The 19,674-nt window shown below is 42.5% G+C and overlaps 1 protein-coding gene across 3 annotated transcripts in view; it reads left to right on the top strand.

Annotated features, from left to right (window-relative positions):
* Positions 1-12,830: 12,830 nt before the first annotated feature.
* Positions 12,831-19,674, top strand: part of PTPRE (protein tyrosine phosphatase receptor type E) — a 251,092-nt gene continuing 244,248 nt past the window's right edge. The window contains exons 1-2 of one of the 3 annotated variants that reach the window (XM_090057751.1): positions 12,831-15,008; positions 15,309-15,477. The gene's annotated coding sequence lies outside the window, so the exon portion shown is untranslated. Of the gene's footprint in view, positions 15,009-15,085; positions 15,478-19,674 lie in introns of those variants that run through there. The other 2 variants (XM_090057753.1, XM_090057752.1) reach the window with 2 other exon arrangements.

The following is a 19,674-nucleotide window of genomic DNA, read 5'->3' as shown; positions in this document are numbered from 1 at the left end:
ACAGACTTTTATGGACCTCATCCACACTGTATTACTTCTGGTCTAACGACTCTGTCTCCATGCTTTCTCCCTTCCACCCAGTCCAGTGAATCGATGATGCTCTGGGAGTTCCACAATACACAAGATCTTCATGACCCCTGGATGAGGTCCATTCTGCTTCTCTCTGTTTTATGGGACAAGGACACTAATTTCTATTCCCTCACTGAATGAAAGCCCAGACCCTCCTGGCATGAAAATTCATAAAGGCAAATTTATAATTATAATTCCACATAATCAGCATACAAAGCTTTGAAATTCATTTTCCTAAAACATTTATGCCAGCTCTGCTTGTTCTCCATGCATTACTAAATTAGAAACCCATGTTATTATAAAACACACAAAAGCTAAATTAATCTGAGCAGCATTCAATAACATTTCTTTGCAATAATGTCAAAGAAAACACATTGCTTGATCTTGGGATTTCTAAGTAACCATCTATTTTTATTGTCCATGAAAGTATTACTCTCAAGAACTATCCTATGGCCAGCCCTGATATGCAAAGAATATCAGGAGTACAAGTTTTTCTTTCAGGTACTGTGAAGCATGGGGCTGATATCACAGCTTGGCAATTAGGACTTGATCCCAGTGAAAGCATAGGAACCCACTGGTAGCAGTGCTGGCTTCCCAGAAAGAAGAGAGAGGATCAGGTGGCAGGTAGAAGTATGGTGATCTCTCCTTATTTTGCATATGCCAAAGAGGAAGGAGGGCTCTTTTTTGTCCCATTTCAAAGATGCAGCTAAGATATTCTTTCAGAAAACAATCTCTAAGTGAGAAAAATTGCATCCAGGAATATCTCTGGCAGTTGTATAAGACCACACTGCCCTCTACCATGGATATTTAAAGGCACAGATTTGGGGTCAAGTCTTCAGGACATATACATTTAATACTACTGAAGGATGTGGTACCCTTAAAAACCTTGCTCAGTAATGGAGAATTACAAAACTAATAATTGCAGGGAAAGTGTTATTCATAGACCTTACCAAAGGATTCTCATAAATTACACTTCTGTTTAAATAGCTTTTGCATGTAGTGATCCAAACTCTTCCTCAGTTACATTGATGAAAATACATAGGAAATCCTTTAAAGCCTATGACCTTGCTCTGTAAAGGGGAGCAGACAGTATCTATTCTATTTTAGTTGCTTAACCTTTTATTTTTCCTGCTGGTGCTTACTCATTTGGCACTTCTTCCCCTTGGCACTATTGTTATTACTTTATAAAAAAAAGAGTTATGTAGCTATTTCATATATCCTAACTCATCCCATACATTTCACAATACATCTAGAAATGAAGCTATCATTTTCTAGGACAACACTTGGCTCTACTATACATGAAGGATTAATCTGCTTGGTTTAGAGGTTGAAATTTATACATTCAAAGAGTGTCTAGATCCTAGCAGAGAGCCAGTTTTTATGGGAGCAGTTTCTCAGTTCACTGCAGTATTCATACATCTTACTCCCAAAACAGGAATATACACATGCACATACAGAGGAGTTTAAAACATGACAGCAGTTTTTCATCAGACAAAAAAAAAGCATTTATTTGCTGCAGCCAACATAAATTTTCTACCATTCAATAAGTTGCCTTTATACAGAAGTTATACCACAACAAAAAGTTTTATTCTGCGGAATGGCTGCAAGGGGAAAATGGATTAATTCAAAATTAATCAGAATCTTGACAGCAGCAATTTCATTTTTTCCACTGACCTTGGTATAAAAGTATATACAATTATTTATCTTATGTACATTATATTTCTAGTATGATCTTCACTCACACCTGCTTGCACAGCCAAGTCTACTTTGAAATGTGAAAACAGAAGCTTTTTTACCTGCAGACAAAATTTCTGAGCCTATTGCTGCCCGTTACAGGAAGCCTGAAATATGTCTTGAACAAGGCGTAAAGGTGTTCTCTCTCACTCTTTCCTATCCTCCTGCTAGTTTCCTATTTAATAGTGAGTGATAACAAGATGAACAGAGTATCGTCTGTATCTCAGTGGCATTACTTTGACTTTCCTTTTTCTTGTCCCCTTTCTCTAGTGCTCATTCTATGTATGAGGGGTGAAAACCTGGCTTCATTGATGTCAAAGGCAAAGCAAACTTGGAGTAAGATGTTCACACCATGGAACAGTCCAGTCCATTTTATGGATGACCTTGGGTTAACTGGGGAACAAAGCTAGAACCCTACATTCCTAGCTTTCATAGGAGTCAACTGGGATGAATGCTGAAGGAATTAGGACCAACCTAAGCAGTTTTTGCTGTGTCAAAAGGCCACTGTATTGTTGTAAATGTTTCCTGTATATTTCTTTTTTTTTTATTTCTACTTCCTTTTTACAATGTAATTACAATGTAAAACTGTATGTTGCACCTAGAATAAAGAGAGGAGTTATTTACCACTCTACTTCATCATGACACTGGCATTGCCTATCTCGTAGATAAGTGATATTATCTGTGCCTATATGCAAAAAGAGGGTAAACCCAAAGCCAGGTGACTATAAACTAATTTCTGTCCTGTTGTAACAATCAAAAGAACCACAACCAGAAAATAATGTTTAATGATAACTAATGTAGATACAAGTAGTTTTCAGAAACACCATTGCCAATTAAAAAGTTTATTTTCAATAACAATTAACTGCTTATATAAATTGTGAAATGATTTAGTATTCAGACTGAAAGATAGCTGGGCTGATTATCTTTGTTAGCCTCTGTTCTGATGTTATTAAATATCTTTGACAACTAACAGGTTAAAGACCTGGAAGTGACTTCAAAGATAAGAAAGAAATACTAAGAACTGGATTAATTTTTATTTGATGTGTAGGCACAGTCCTCATTTGCTTTCACTGCTGAATATGGGTTGTTGTATAGTAATTTATTTATTCCTTTGAGGAAAAAAGTCTGATTTTAAAAAGACCTGGTAGATTGAGGAGAATACATGACAAAATAGATTTATTAAACCTGAAAAATTACTGAAGAACTAATTCAGTGCCATGCTTTTAGAATGGAATTATGAAAGGGATTTGAAGTGAACACAATAAAACACTTATGGTTATATGTAGTGACAGTAATTATGCAATTAGCTTAATACCTATGTAGCTGTGCAATGGATTTATGCTATTGAGCATTCTGTTTTTATTCTACTATGACTCTGATCTCTTTTACAGAACAAAGTAGTATTAGAAGAATAATTTTAATTATTACATGAATTTCTTAAAAAAGAGCACCCAGACTTTGGTTCAGTTAAGCCCCTATTCCTCTTACACTGTTATCATTTTTTGTAATTCTGACATCAGAGCTGTATTGCCTATAAAGACTACAATGATCTGTTGCCATGCAATCTAGAGGAGTCTAATTCAAGGGGTTCTAAAAATGATTTAATTCACATGCCACTTTTTAACAAAACAAAGATGCAGAAGGATTCTTACCCCTGGGAACTATAAGTTTGAAAAATGTAAAAGTGCCTTAAGTGAAAAGAATGTTTGCTTTTCTGTTCTCTTGGATATCTTACCTGTGAAGGCACAAAATGTGCTTTTGGAGGCTTGGAAAAGCAAGTATTATACACATGGGGGAGGAGTGGGGGTGCTTGGAGCTCAGAGCCTGTACGTTGATGATTTTTTTTCCCAATCCCAACCCTCCTCCACCTTCAGGAAGATAGAAAAAATAATCATGCAAAATAGTGGATTCTGTTTCAAATTATGCTTCCCTTTTCTTCTTTTCCCAGATGGATTTTTAAAGCCATGAAAATTCTCTTTGCTGCTCAGAATATGCAGTTCCTCTTTTTCTGTGTCTCTCAGTAACTAATCAATTTAGCTGTAAACTTGCTTTATCCTTTATCTTTTAAAAAGCCTGCTGCCTTATAGATTTCATGGATGTCATAGACATTAGGGCTGGAAGCGACCTCGAGAGATCATCTAGTTCAGTCCCCTGCCCAAAGGGCAGGAAGTCAGCAGGGGTCATAGGATCCCAGCAAGATAGACATCCAAATGTCTCTTGAAGGTGTTCAAAGTAGGTACCTGAACCCCTCTGGCGGCAGTCTATTCCAGACCTTGGGGGCTCAGACAGTAAAGTTCTTCCTTATGTCCAGCCTGAATCAGTCATGGAGGAGTTTGTGACCATTCAATCTTGTCATCCCTTGGGGTGCTCTTGTGAACAAATGTTCCTCCAGATCCTGATGCACACCCCTGATAAACTTATAGATGGCCATCAGATCACCGCTGAGCCTGTGCTTCTCCAGGCTGAAGAGTCCCATAGCTCTCAGCCTTTCATTGTAAGGTCTGCTTTCCTGATCTCTGATCATGCACATGTGTTCCAGCTGCCAGCAGAGGATTCGGGATTGATTGAGAGTGTGGTCAGAGGGTAGAAAGGTAAGAAAGGTTTATTGACTTAAAAAAACCACAACTACATGTAGTAATAAGACAAACAATGACAGACAAGAATAATTCATGACAGCAACTTATTGGCAGTCCCCTCTGATGCCTGATGTATGACAAGTTTCTCTTTCTACAAAGCTCAGCAAAGTCAGGTGTTCCTGATCAGCGCTGCCTGAGAGGTACCGGGAAGGACCCTGGTATTCAGTCTTTGGGCTCCTTGAGATCCACGGGCCCACTGATCTAGGTTAACAGCTAATTAATCTTTTTCACAGAGCTATATCTTCGTTCTCAATGATTTCCGGATGTGCCAGCCCATTTATAATTTCTGAGCTGTGCTGATAAGTTACAGCCATTCAGATTCTTTTTACTTTACCTGTCCTTATACTGACCAATAGCAGTACAAACCTTGCATTCCTTTGATAAGGTTAATTTTAACTATGCCACAGGGCCTTACTACTTCAAGGCTTTGCTAAATTTACTAGGCCTTACTTTATACAAGGCCTTACTTTATACAAGGCCTTACTACATCTTAAACTTCAATAAGGCTCTTAGAAACAACATATAGCTTAATAGCTAAACAAATGACAGAAAAAACACTTGGTCTAATCTTTATAGAGCCTTCAGCAAGCACCTTTATCACACAGACATAATTTTCATCTGTCACACGCATGGCTCTCTAGACTCTCTCAAGCTTCTCCACGTCCTTTTTGAATTGTGGAGCCCAAAACTGGACGCAGTACTCCAGCTGCGGCCTCACCAAGGCCGAGTACAATGGGAGAATGACATCCTAGGATTTGCTGGAGAAGCATCTATGGATGCAAGCCAGAGTTTTGGTTGCTTTATTAGCTGCAGCATCACATAGAAGGCTCATGTTCATCTTGTGGTTAGTCATGACCTGCAAGTAAGACCCTTTCATCCAACATGCTAGCTAGTGTAGCACTGCCAAGCCTATAAGCATGCTGTGGATTTTTCCTCCCAAGGTGGAGAACCTTGCATTTTTCAGTGTTAAATGCCATCAGGTTCTCATCTGCCCATTTCTTGAACCTGTTGAGGTCAACCTGGATCACCCTCCTGTCCTCAGGTGTGGACTCTTTACCCCAAAGTTTGGTGTCCTCCACAAACTTGGCCAGTCCACTTCTGATGCCAATATCCACATTAATGAAGATGTTGAACAATACAGGCCCAAGGACAGAGCCTTGAGGGACCCAACTGGTCACAGGGCACCACAAAGATTGACTTCTATCAACCATGACCCTCTGGGTCTCACCACATAGCCAGTTCCCCAGACAGTAGATCATGGAGAAGCCAAGGCCATAGTTGGCCAGTTTTGCCAAGAAGTGATCATGGGATACCAGATCAAAGGCTTTTTTGAAGTCAAGATATATGACATCAATCTCTTCCCCCCCTTCTCCAGCCCCTGCCTTATTCAGATTGAGCTCTTGGTAGTCAGGACTTCAAGCAGAACTTTTTGAGTTTAGTAGGTTTCTAAAGAGAAGCAATTTGGGCAAGGAGTGATGAAACAAAATAATATGGAAATCCCTTCTTTAAGACAGCATACCTTGTGATGAAGCTATAATTCTATGAGCTCTATATGTACTAGTATTTAATGATTGAAATAAATGCTTGACCTTCAGGCACCTTCTGTGATGCTAACAACACTCCTATATTCTAGTTTACTGAAAAAGGTGAGAGGAGGATCCTCATATCTGGAGGCTGTGTGTGTCATGAATTATTAAAATGTTATCCAGAAGAGCAGGAATTGTACTTTCAGAATCTTACATTGTAGTGTGCAAAGTACAAGACAAAGATTTAAAATCAAAGAGGAAACAGTTGTACATGTGAACACACACAGTTCTTTAAGGACAAGAAACAGAGAAGTTATTGCCTCACTTCAACCATCGCTCTTCTTAAGTTTCCTTGAATTTGGAATAGTATCCTTTTCCCCATGTACCAAGAGGCTGTTCCTCCTTAATAACTATCTCTTTTTTGCTTAGGTTTCCAGTACTAATCCACTCTTCCATGCTGTCTGCATTTACTCCTGAGATTAATATGTCCCCATAATTGACTGTAACGTCCACCAGGTAAGATCGATGGTTTAAGGCCAACTATTTTCAAAAGTAGCTTATGACTTGGATACCAGACTTGATGAGGCACCTAACTCAGATCAGCAGTCATTTTTGATGTGGTAGTGTTGGCATGATGATGTAGCCATGATAGCACAGAAAAAATGAGAGGCAAAAATGTGTATGGATATTTTTACTGGAACAACTGTGTAGCTGGGAGGGACATAGATGAGTTTGCAGTACTACTGGTACAGTGGTACCCCAAAATTTGTCTATATCCCAAATCAGCAGCTTGGAGACATGGCTGGAGAACTGGTGCACAGTGAAAGATGCGACTTCCAGTTGCCACCATGATCACCATTGTGATCATGTGACTGGCAGCAGTAGTTGTTTTTTATTGCTCCCCTTCAAGTCAGTGCTGGGGCACTCCTGGCCCTGCTTTTTGCTACAGTACTGCCCCAGCTATACTGTTGGTCCAATAAAAAGATATTAGCCATTAAAATCCTTTCCTCCAATCACTTTTGAAACATTTGACTTTGTTATTTTTGTGCACACAAAATGTATGGATGCATCTACGTTTGGAGCCATTTCAAAAGGGGGAAGTTTGATTAGGGCAGCAGCTGTTACATTCTATTTGTTACATGTGAGTAAGCTGGAAATGATACAAATATAGCAAAACTGCTTCAACTGTAACACCAAATGAAGCCAAGGTAAAGTTGGAGTAGTTTTGCTACATTTGTTCCCAGCTCATTCACATGTAACAATTAGAATGTAACAGATGCTGCCCTTGTGAAACCTTCTTCTTTTGAAATGACTTCACATGCACCTGAAGGGAAAATCCTGGTCCAGTGAAACCAATGATGAAATTCCTTTTGAATTCTTTAGGGCCAAGATTTCACCAGCTGTGTTCATCTACGTTAGTGTGCAACAGAAATGCTTTTATGTTTTGCAGAGATAAAATATTCACCACATTTTTGTTTCTAATCCTTCCTTGAAATTGTTGTTTTCTTAAAGATTTTGGGGTAAGGCAAATTAGAAACAAGTTTTTAAAAACAAAGTGTGGTGCAGCATAGCTGAGGTCTGGAATACTGAGCTTTGCCTAAAAGGGAAAGATATTCTTTTTCTGAGTGACTGAGGATGCTAAGGCTGTCTGAAGCTTTGAGTGCTGATTCAATTTGGAGGAGATTCAGCTCGATTCAGTGGCCAAATCTCCAAATCTGAATTGAATCAGGGAACAAATAAAAGATCCAAATTGATTCAAAGCTCTCCAAATCGATTCAGAACAGATTCAGAGAGCTTTGATGATTTTAGTAGTCCCTGCCCACTGCAGCATGGAGCTGGAACCGGACTTGGCGCTGGTAAGTAGGGGGCAGGGGAGGGGGAGGCTGGAGGAAGGAAGAGGGGATTGGGGGGGGACTTCTGCCAGGCCCCATGTCCTGCCTGCTCCCCCAGCCCCCCTGAGCCCCTCCCAACCCCCACCCACTCCCCAGCCCCCCATGGTTGCCCCACCTGCCTCAGCTCCAGGCCCTTTGAAAAAAAGCCCCAACTCACCGGGTGCTGCCCAATGGGTGCCGGGGACGATCTCCACTGCCCCCTGCCGGGGTAAACCGAACAGAATGAATCGGGCCCCAAGGTCACGGTGGGCCGGGGTGGCAATCAGATACGGACAGGTGGGATTATTGGCATGGAGTCAGGAGATATGGACCCATAGTGGATTTGAACAAAGATGAATTTATTTAACTTATGCTTTAGGCGTAGGCAGCGATGTCTTCAGTTACAGTATTAACAACAGAGAACAACAAAGGGGTCTGTTGGCCCACGGGGTTCACCGACAGGGCAAGCCTGTCAGATAAGTCCCAGGGCTCATCAACAGCTCATAAACAGGGTAAACAGACAAACAGAACTGTAACACGTAGGTCAATAACCGGGGTTGTGATGCCAGTCCAATGGACAAACGGATGGTTGATGATGAAAGCCGAGGTCGAAAGCCAGGTAAGTAGAGTAGTGTCGAGGTACTGAGGGTGATCCGGAGGCGAAGTCAAAGCCAAAGCAAAAACAGTCCAGTAACCAGAGAATCGTCAGTATAAGGAGAATCCAAATCGTAGTCAAAGATGGTGAGAAGTTAATCAAAAGCCAAATAATCAAAGCCGCAATCACTATCCGTTAAGGACACAGAGTGCCAAATCGAGGGAGGAGATCAATAGGCCTAAGGGCCTGACTGAGAGACAGTCCCTGGAGCACCAGCCTCTGTCTCCAGCTAACGCGATCTCCCCCCGAGGGAGGGGCTCACTGGACTTTTATCTGAATTTAGTGGCCAATCAGAATGCTCTCCACAGAGAAATTTCTAGTCAGATTACCTCATGTCAGGTTCTGACTGAGCATGCTCTCAGTCAGAAGCTGACACAATCTGAGCATGCGTCTGTGGGGAAAGTAGGTCAATGATTGACAGGTCTGCAGGTCACCCAGGGGGCAAGGGCTGGGTGAGCCTTGGAACTTTCCACTCACAGAGTCCAATATGCATGTCAGTCTCAATCTTCTGTGTTGGCAGCATCTAATCAAAATTTTGCTCTGACACCCCCCACTATGTGAGGAGATTCTGCCACAAGCCTCTGACCCCCCCACTCCTGCAGCCTCCCCATAGCTACCCCACCTGCCCCAGCTCCAGCCCTTTAAGAAAAAAAATCCCAAGAAATCCTCCAGACTAACCAGCTCCTGTAGCATCCTCAGGGCTTTGGGGGGCTCATGGAAGAGCACTCCCACATGGTATGGGACTGTGGGGAGCAGCAGGGATCACCCCCTCTGCTATGCAGGAACTGGTGAGTCCAGGGTTTTTTTGGTGTTTTTTTACTTGAAGGGCCAGAGCTGGAGCAGGTGGGGCAGCCATGGGGAGCCTGGGGGAGTGGGCCAGGGTTGGGGGGCTCATGCAGAGGTGTTGGGCAGTGGGTGGCAGTGGGGATGCCCCCCCACCCCCAGTCAGGCAGGAACCAGTGAGTCAGGACTTTTTTTTTCAAAGTGCTGGGAGCTGGGGCGGGAGTGGGGCAGGGCAGCCATTGCCAGGCTGGGAGAGCCAGCGGGAGATGGGCTTATGTGATCAGATTTGGCCAAATCAGTTCAGGATAGTGATTTGAATCACCAGATTGAAACACTGTCCCCTGAATCAGCCGAATCTGCATCCAAAGTGAACACTAGCCGCTTTGTACAGGTCTAGAATTTGCTTGAAGAAGAATTACAATAAAGGATCTGGCCTATTGTAGGAAAACCAGAAGACACAATCCTATTAATTGATTAAAAGAGGCTGAGACTGAATCAGATATTATCTTGCATTGTATTACAATATTAGAACCACATACATCCTCAGAATATGTTCTAGTCAGATGTCACAACCTAACCGAAAGATAGGTAACAGAGAGATTCTGATCATTTGCCATTATTAAAGCTGCTGTAGTCTTTGAAAAAACTAGTGTTTAATAGTGTCAAATTTGTTGCATTTTGTGTGTATACATAGATTATAAATATGTTATATGGATATTACAAAGATTTTATTGCATGACATTATTTATTAAACTCATAATAGTGCTGCTAATATTTTTACAACACATGCAGTCCAGACAATTGTTACCTCTCAGCTCCCTGTTCTTGGGGAACCCCTGACACAGGACGCAGATTGTCTGACTCACAAAGAATCCCGCCCCTTCCCCTCCTCTACCTAAACAGAAACTGATTAAGATGCAGTGAGAGACACACCTAAAACCCTCCAGATAAGGGTGACAAAAATGAAACAACTGCTCTAGGTCTCATTTGCATCTGAGATGGGACCAGATGACCATTCATTTACATGAGAGATGGAGAACAGAAAACCTGAAGCAGAGACTGCAGTGAATTCTGGGATCAGCGAAGCACGGGAGCACTGCATGATGCGGAATCTGTGCTCCAAATGCTAATCAACCCACACACCCAGCTCAGCATTTATCAGACAAGTTCTAATCTGGATTTACAAAGGACTTTTCCTCCCCCACCCCTCCGCCCCCACACACACACCTCTAAGCAAAAGTAAGTTTACTAGGCATCTCGGGCCGTACATTCCCCGGTCCCACTATGGGAGGCCTATGTAAACATAATTGGCTAAAACTTGGTTGCCGGGTTAGGGAATGCTGAGGCAATAGACCGAGTCAGTGGGGTATGGGCAACATTTGAACAATGGTACAGGGTTCATCACAGCATCCCGCCTGTCGGAGCCCTGTCCACAAGTGTTGTCATACTTTTCCCGAGATGACTGGTGGAAGTCCTCTCCGCAACAGGTTATGGACACTCCAATAATTGCCTTAAGTCTGTTAAAAGACTGTAGTAAGATCTGGAAAAGTCATGCTAAGCTGAGGCTTGTTCACAGCAAGTAAAAATCCAAAACCCTGATGCTGCAATCTATTGTTTCTGAAGACACCAGGAGATATCCCTTCAAGTATATGTGCTATCCATAGGAATGTCAAGCTGGCTCCTAAGTAGGTGTTTCCTGAATATCAGTCAGGTTCCTGAAATGTTCCAATCAGATAACCCCTTGTCAATAGAGAAAACAATTTGATTTACACTATTGAGAATGCTTGAAAGAAGCTGAACTGGGAGTATAAACATCTGTAAAAGAAGCAGCAGTGTGTGTGTTGACACCACCCACTGTCTTCTGGAGAGGCTGAAGGAGGCAGATCATCTCCCTTTAAGGATCATGCTGAGAACTTTGACCTGTCAGCTTTGCAACCTGAGTGCCTTGGACTGGTGAGATCCCAGCTCTCTCTCTCTTTTCTCTCCTCTCTCTAAGCATAGATTTCTGAACTTGAACTGTATTAGTTAAGCTTGAGCTAAGTTTCCCCAAATACTTAGTGAAACCAGGGTATACTGTGACTATTTGTGTTTATTTTTCCTTTGCATGTCTATTACTACTAGTGTCATTATATATTTCATCTACTTAGCAATAAATAACTTTTATAGTCAAACTGGTGGTAACTGGGTATATTTTTCCTTCTTTACTTCTCTTTCCCCACTTGCTCTGCAGCAACGCTCCTTTTACCTAAGCTAAAGATCCCTGTGAAGCCCCAAAATACTGTGGGGTCTGCTCATCAAGAGGCTAAAAGATTGGGACATGCTGAGTTTGAAACACATAAGGGGATCAGCTTGTACAGGCTGATTGATCCAGTTTGGCTTAGACATGCCCTAATGAACTGAATGCTGGCCCATCAGGGTGTCATCTGGACTCCCAGCCAGATTCAGAGGTATTCTGTTTAACCGGGTGCTTGCGTCTGACTGTAGTTATTGTTGCTCTGATGAACTGATTCTTGGCATATGAGGGTGTCAGCCTGTCCATGCTGATCAACCCGGCCAGGTCAGGCGTGTCACGTTAATCTTTGTGTGTTTGTGTGTATGACTGATTTGGGGACTGGAGGAACCCAGCCCCACTGTACTGAGTCCTGCAAGATAGCTCCATTGGGGGTGAGGGCTTGCAGGGGGAGAGATACAGCTCTATATAGAAACACCAGTAACACAAGCAGCACATTAATAGAACTGCCAAGACCCTAGCCCTAATAAATGAGCATACCCCAAAGTAGCAGACAAATCTGGTAACATATTACCCAAAAAATATTTTGGGAATGAATTAGGATTTAAAATATACAGTCATTTTTTTTATCCTCTAGCCAGGAAAGACAGATAGTTGTCCTAGTTACCAATAGTTCAGGACCCCAGACAGAGCCATAAAAACCTCTGAAATGCCCTGAGATATCTCTTCTATAACCAAACATTACCATTAAAACATGTAGGTACAGAAAAGTTGTTACAATCCAGGAATGAATGTTACCTACTCTGAGATCTGGGGAGATGGAGTTTATGAGGTATGGCACAGGAAACATTTTGCACCTCTGAGGGAAGGGAAACATTTCTGCAACAAGTTGATTTTATGTATTGTAATGATATGGAAGCCATTACATTTCTATACTATATTTGATTTTGTAAATTTGTCAAGCAGTTTATACCTTGTATTCTAGTGTGTCTGTAAAGTGCCACACATACTTGTTCCCCTAAATAAACCATCCATAACACCTATTTCTAAATAAAATATGAAAAGTATGTAAATTTGTAAAATACTTTGAGAATTTTCTCTGACTGAAGAGTGCTGTATAAACTCATGGAAGACCCCTGTCACACAATAAATGTTTCTCCTTGAAAGTCTTTCTTCTCCAAGCTGTAATCATGTGTCACCTTCTTTTGTTCTAACAGGTGATGTCACATTTAGCAAATGTGATTCTTTCTTACAACAGTTACTAAAATAGGTTGAAGTACTTAAAATAAGCTACCAGTATACAAGCACTATGTATTGTTATTTATTATAGGGTTTTTAAAATTATTTTAAAGCAAATCAAGGGTATTTCTCATAATAGAAATTAAACAAAAAGGCTCTAATAAAGCGTGGGAAAGTTTCCATACTTTCTGCATTCGTAATATTTTTCCAGAGTAAGAAACAGAGAATTTAGACATTGGTTCCTGTTAAGTCTGTCAGAGGTCTTGTAGCTCCTGAAGCAAATTGGAAGAAGTAAATCTGTTGCCAAAGTGCTGACCTTTCTGTGAATGTATTTGATTTATGATGGAAAGAGAAGAAAGGACAGATATTCAGTGGGCTGTAAGATGGACAAAGAAAGGCCAGATTTGGGACTGTAATGGGTTAAACATGCCATATCCAATAGAGCACATCACTTTTGCTCCACATTTTCATTCTTTCAGTTTTATGGGTTATATTGGAGAATATTATTGGGATAGCTTTTGCTACTTGGACTTTGGATGCACTTAAGCATGCCTTAATAAAGTGCATTCCTCAAATAATAAAGGAATCGACCCAGTTAATATTGTCACTTTCCATTTCAATAATCCAATTTTTAGTTTAAACTGTTCTGCCCATATTTCATGAAGCAAGCCAGGGCTATTTGATGAGCAAAATTTCTTTTAGTCTCACACTGAAATTAGTATTTCTTTTATTGCTGGGGTTACAGTTTAGAAGCTATGAGTGGTACTGTAGTCAGTAGTTAATTTAGCAGTTCTTTTTTGGTTCTCTAATTGCTGGCTATAGATTTCTCTCTTTTGATGTTTTATATTAAGCTCTTTAGAACTTCTCTTGGGGAAACTAAAAAATGTATGTGGAAGAAGCTGCTTTAGATCAATAATTTCTCACCTTTTTGTACAAATGTACCCAATTACTAGATAAAGCACTGTACCAGACAGCACCTTACTGCTTTAACCATTTTTTTCCTCTAGGGAGCACCTCTTCATCCCTTTTTCCCCAGTAGTCAGTGACCTAATTCAGAATGAAATCAGAGTTCAGCCTCTCAGGACTGCATCACTGCTGTTTGTCTCCAGTTCAATTGGTGCACTTAAGTGTTTAGCCAAGTTTCCATTAGACACTGATATTTTTATTCTGGAAATGAGCACTTGGACTCACTGGGATCTTATTGCCTAAAAACACACATATAGGCAGAAAAAAACTGGATCATGAACATCTGACAGACAGGGTTGGTTTTGCTTGCCATTCACTTGCTATGTGGTAGTTGCATGTTAAGAGTGAATCAAGAGGCGAAGGGGATGTGTCCAGGGTGCTGTTTTCCAAGGGCTGCAGTTGAAGCACAGATTTAGGCAGTCCAGACGCCTACTTGCTCTGGCTATCAGGATCGGTCCTTATTTAAGCATTGCATTAAGACAAGTATAAACTGGAGCCAGGAAGTATCCAGACAAAGTCCTTTCAGGTCTTGCACACCTCTGGCATTCCCCTCCAGAAACCCCCGTCGCCTGCGGCTCTCTCGTGTGAGGAAACAGTTTTTGCGCCTACGGCTACCCACTGCCATTTCCTAGTCCTTCGCTTTTATAACCGCTGGGAGTGGGGAAAGGCTCCAAAAATGAAAGCAAAACAGCCGGCTTGTGACAACCCATGTGTCATTCTACATGAACATGAGGCAACAAAACTTGCCCGGGCAAACCATATACTGCTAAAATATCCGTGTGGACTTAACTATTGCAGGCCTTTCACTCGAGCTGTAAGCAGGCTGGGAAGCGGACTGTCGCCGGAGAGCAGTCCTGCAAGGGGGCAGCCATGCGCCTGCTGCCGTGAGGGAAGGGCGAGGCGCGCGTTACACCGGGATCCGCCTCAAACTCTTCCACCGCAGGTTCTCCAGCCTTTTTTTTTGTAAGACTCGAGGGGCCCCTTGTTAGTCTCGACATGTAAAACGCCAGCTCCTCCTTTCCACTCGTTGTGTGAGGCCGGAAAATCCGGGGAAGCCGCCAAGGGGTCGGGGTCAGGGCTGGGCTCCCTCCCTCCCTCCTCGGCTGCGCGCTGCGCTTTCGCGGGCTCCCGGCAGGCGGCTCCCGGCGCTCGGGGAGGCGGCGGCGGCGGCGGCGGAGATTTGCTGCTCCTGGAGCCCGCAGCCCCGCGTCGCGGCCGGGGAGGAGCGGCCCCCGCCTGCTGCCGCTGCTCGGGGCGCGGCGGGGCATGCGGAGCCGGCGCTGGGCGAGGCTGCCCGCGGTAAGAGGCGCGGGGGCCGGGACCGGGGCAGGTCCGAGCCCGCAGGTGGCCGCGCCCCGCAGAGGTGGCCCCGGGGCATCCCGCGCTGCCGCCGGCTCCGTGCGCCCGGGGAAAGACTCCGTCCCCTTTTTCCGCGAGCGAAAGCCCAGAGCTGGCGTTTGCCGAGGGCCGCCCGGAGCCTGGGGAGGGGGCCTGGAGCCCAAAAGGCTTGAGAGGCGCTTGTCCAGGGAGGGGCGCGTCACTGCTCAGGGCGGGGAAGGAGCCGTTTCTCCTTCACAACCCAACTTCCTTCCTGAGCAGCATCCTGCGCCCCTGCTTTCCATCGGGAATTGTTGCTGCGGGCGGTGCGAAGTTGTGGAGCCAGGATTAAAAAGCGGTGGCCCGCCAGCGGGCGGTTTGACTTGGGAATCCGTTTTGTAGCGGATGGTAAAGTCTCCGCCACGGTGACAGAGGATTAAGTTATGTCCAGGTGAGACCCTGGGTCTGTTGGAAGCAGGGGCACCAGCTCCAGTTGGTTTCCAGGAGGCCCATGCGCCACCCTGGAATTTGGGAGGACCGGCAGATGCTGAATCTGAGGGCAGCTAGTTCATCTTCTGCTTGATACTCAAAGCTTTTGCTTTTGCAAGCACTTTACTAATGCCAGGTTAGTGCTTAGGGGTGTGGTGCGGCCTGCCAGCTAACTCGGTCTGCAGGCTGGGGTCTCTGAAAGTGATGCCCGGTGTGTTGGGAGGGAACCGGTGTAGTAAGGGGAATGTAACTGTGGGAGCGGATGTGATTTTGCTGTCTTTTTGCTACCTAAAGGAACTTCTAAAATTGTGTTGCCAGTTTAAAAAAAGAAAAAGCATGCCTTTTCTGCATGAAGTGCTGGATGTTTGAACCATATCATGATGCAGGAGATTTAACATTGTTCTCTCTGCTTAAAAATTAAATTTCAACATATGTGTCAGGAACATGTGTTTATGCAAATGGTGCTTTTATCATATTTACGTAGTCTGGTTGTGACAGATTTCTGTGCTGCTGACATCTTACTGCCTGGCACGTTTCACCTGATGTTTCTTGCCGTATCTTTGTATTTCATCATTTTAAGTGTTTTTGTTTTGTTTTGTTTTCAGTGGTGTGTTGTTTTTTTTTGTAGCACTGGTTTATGTAAATGAAAAATAATTTCACTTGCTACTCCCTGGGCGAAACTTGTGGTGTTGTAGTGGTGATTGAAAAGGGGAGTTCACATATAATGCTGCCTGCTCTCTTCATCCTGAAAGAGAATAGAATTCAAATCAATTTGGGATGAATATTGGGGAAGTTTTCTTTAAAGCATGCGTATTTTATTGAAATCTGTAATGAGGTGAAATACAGCTGAAGTACAGATTCCAAGAGCCTCCTAAGCTTCCTTAGTGTCTGCCTCAGAAACATTTGAGGTGAATCCAGCCTTACAGCATGTCCTAAATAAAGGTAAATTGCAGAACCTGTCTCTCTCAGCTGTCTGGTACCTGGCATTTTTCCTGGGAATACACTGTGCTTCATCCCTAAGTACAATTCCAGGGACCGCTTGCTGCTGAATTCCTAATATTCACAGAGCATGAACCAGTACAGCATTTTCATCTGATGATTTCAGAACCTCCCACAGAAATTTGTCAAGTAAGTTTCAGGGAACATCTCTTACCTAGATGAATTTAAATCACAGGTTGTGATGTATTCCAGTAGTAGTGGGCCTGAACTGTAAAATCAGGATTTATTCTCTAAACTCTCACAAAATTCAGGGCTGTTTACACATGGGTTTTGTACTTGGACTCATTTGTAAGTTTCTGCTTTTGTGAGAGGTTAAGTGGATATTTATGTGTTCGTGAAGCTTTTATTGAAAAATATGCAGGAATAGATATAAAAATGACTTACACATAGTTTTTAAGTAGCATTGAACCCATTGTATATAGCAAATGTTGAATGTAAGTTCCTATTTTTCTCTCTTAGATAGGGGAAGCATAGTTTAAAAAATTAAACTTTCTTTCCTATTTGTTGTCATTTATGATTTATTTTCATATTTGAATTATTTTGATTTTTTTTCCTCCAGTCTGTATCCAAAGTTGTGGACACTCTGAAAACTTAAAACCTGTATCTAAAATCTCACATCAGGCTCTGCAATATAAATTGGTTGTCATAAATGCCTAAGTTATGTACTGTCTATACAAGTTGCATTGGACTTGAATAACCCCTTCCTGACCCTTATATTCACAAAAAGATTTCAAGATGAAGCTACATAAAATGTAGCTTCAAACATTTTTTAAGTTTGACTCTTGCCTGTGTTCTTCTTTGGAAACTGCTCAGCCCATATTCTTTATCTTCTTTCTGTCTAGAGAGTCATTCTTATCTCCCTGTGTGTAGGCAGGCATTACAGTGTAATGGACATTGAGTTCTTCTGGGAGAGTCATTGGGTGAGTGTACAGATGTTCAGGATCACTTCTGGAAGAGTTTCTCTTGGGACAGTGAATGCCTGTACATGTTCTTTACTGAGAGAAGCCACAGAATGGTTCTCCAGCATCCCAGGGTGCTTTGCTCCTTCCCTCACTCCTGGGAGTGTTGCTCACTGGATTCTACTGTTTGAATCAAGTGGGAAACAGAAAATGCCCCCTTCGCAATCCCCATATGGTGCAGCAGGGAGACTGGCTGACCCAAGCTGCTCAGTGTCAGCCTGTCAGGGTTTCCCTGTGTCCAGGTGAGCGGGGCTGCAGAGCATGCTAAGATATGTGTACAGAGGTCTTCCAGCTGTACAACATCAGCACTGCAAGCTCTCTGCTCTTCAGGGGCTAAGCATTCAAATGTTTGTTTAGGCATATCCAGGTAAGTTTTCCTACGAGGTTTGGTGCTGACATAGCAGGTAGAGGATAATCTATCTGGCTGTCATTATCAACCATGTTTGCTAGAGCACACAGGACTTTTGGGGGGAAAAGGCTCTCTCTGTCTGATTACAAATCCCTAATAAGATGGTTACAATGATTATATTTATTACATACGCATTATAATAATGAGATGGAGGTAGATGTAATTTCTAGACTTGATCAGAAACAGGCATTTTTCAAGAAAAGTATGCACAATGAAAAACTACAGATTGTATTTTATAATGCTTTGTGAAAATTTTTGGTTCTTTTTTTCCCTAAATAATCCCAAAGCTATTTAGGTTTTAATTGTTTGGTTAAGAAATAGGGAAAAAAAGGAAAGAACTTAAAAACCAAAACAAATGCATGGGAAAGTCCCATTTCTTCAAAAGTATGTGCAGCCAGCTGTTGTAATTTCTACCATAAGAATTCTTATACTTTCTCTCATTTGGCAGTTGTAATAAGTGGGGCATTCAGCTAGCAAAACCTGAATGCAGTATGACAATGTCTGTCTGTCTGTCTGGAAAAATGTATTTAAGAAGTGTTATTTGTTAGTTTCCTCTAGTTATGGTTCATTTACTGTAGAATTAATCGATTTGTCAGGTACTGGTTTGATCTTAGCTTGCTGCTGTGATTATGTCTGATCCACAATTTGTACAGGCTATGAGTTGGAATAAATAATACAAGACAAATTTGTTTTAAAGAAATAATTGTAAAGACTATGAGAAAACACAGACAGGGTAAAAGATCAGATAAAAAATATATACTTTTTGAAGTGAAGAAACAACTTCTATTTTTTTTTTAAATATTGTGTATCCTGGAATATTTAAATAGAATTAGAGATCCTTACATACCCAAAATATCAGTGTGAGTAAGGTGCCTGAACTTCACTAATTTATATAGAGCCTGTGAAGTGCAGGTGTAAGAAGATAATTGCTGCTGAGCATGGATTTTAATTTGTTCTTTATTGTTGCTCTGCTCCCTAGCCAAGGCTTTCCTCATCTGTATGACCTGAACTTTAATCTCAGTTAAAAAGGCCATCTAGCACTTCAGGTTTTATTTTTGGCTTGTTGTTTTCTTTAGTCTTTTTTTTTTTTTAATATTGTTTTGGGTGTCCGTCTTTTCTAAGGCTGCATTTTCTGGTTTCCACATTATGGAGTCTATTGTCAAGTTTAAATTTATGAGCTTTAGAGTTGCAGGGAGTTGCAAAAGAGCTTGGCTGCAGGGTTTAATTGTGTGCTTGTACATGTGACAATTTTTCTTTGTGTGGCTTAATAGCATCACTCATTACATGTATGCAGGTTTGGGTGTTTCAAATGAGTTTGCAGCGTTGCAGACTAAACCATATCTCTATGTAGGTTAGTTTGCAGTGTTGCTACTTGTAACGTTAAATTCTTTACTCTGACATCTCGACCCCCCGGCCATGGGAGAGGTGGGCAGGCTCTACCAAAAAAAAAAGTAGGCCCTTTGCCGCTTCTGCCTTCGGCAGGCAAGTGCCCAATCCTTTCTTTTTTTTTTTGTGGTGCCTGCTTGTCTCTCCCACAGCTGGGAGGTAAGCTGCCAGCAGGCCAAGCAGCCCCTGAGCTGTGAGGGGCCTAGGTGTTTCCTTTTGGGGCTCCCTATAGCTGTGGGGCTGCTCAGCCTGCCTCCAGTTTGTCCCTTGGCTGTGAGGAGGGCAGGCAGACTCCAATAGAAGCAGGATCAGGCTGGCAGGATTCCTGGCGCTGCCTGGGAATGGGGTGGCTTGCCCCAGGAGCACTGCTGGGAGTACTGGCAGCAGCAGAAGGTGGTGGGGGCAG

This window comes from Crocodylus siamensis, chromosome 7 (genome assembly GCF_052110815.1).
Source record: "Crocodylus siamensis isolate JL-2025a chromosome 7, ASM5211081v1, whole genome shotgun sequence".
Lineage (NCBI taxonomy): Eukaryota > Metazoa > Chordata > Crocodylia > Crocodylidae > Crocodylus > Crocodylus siamensis.
The sequence above is the reverse complement of the archived record's forward strand: the minus strand, read 5'-3'. Positions and strand labels throughout refer to the sequence as shown.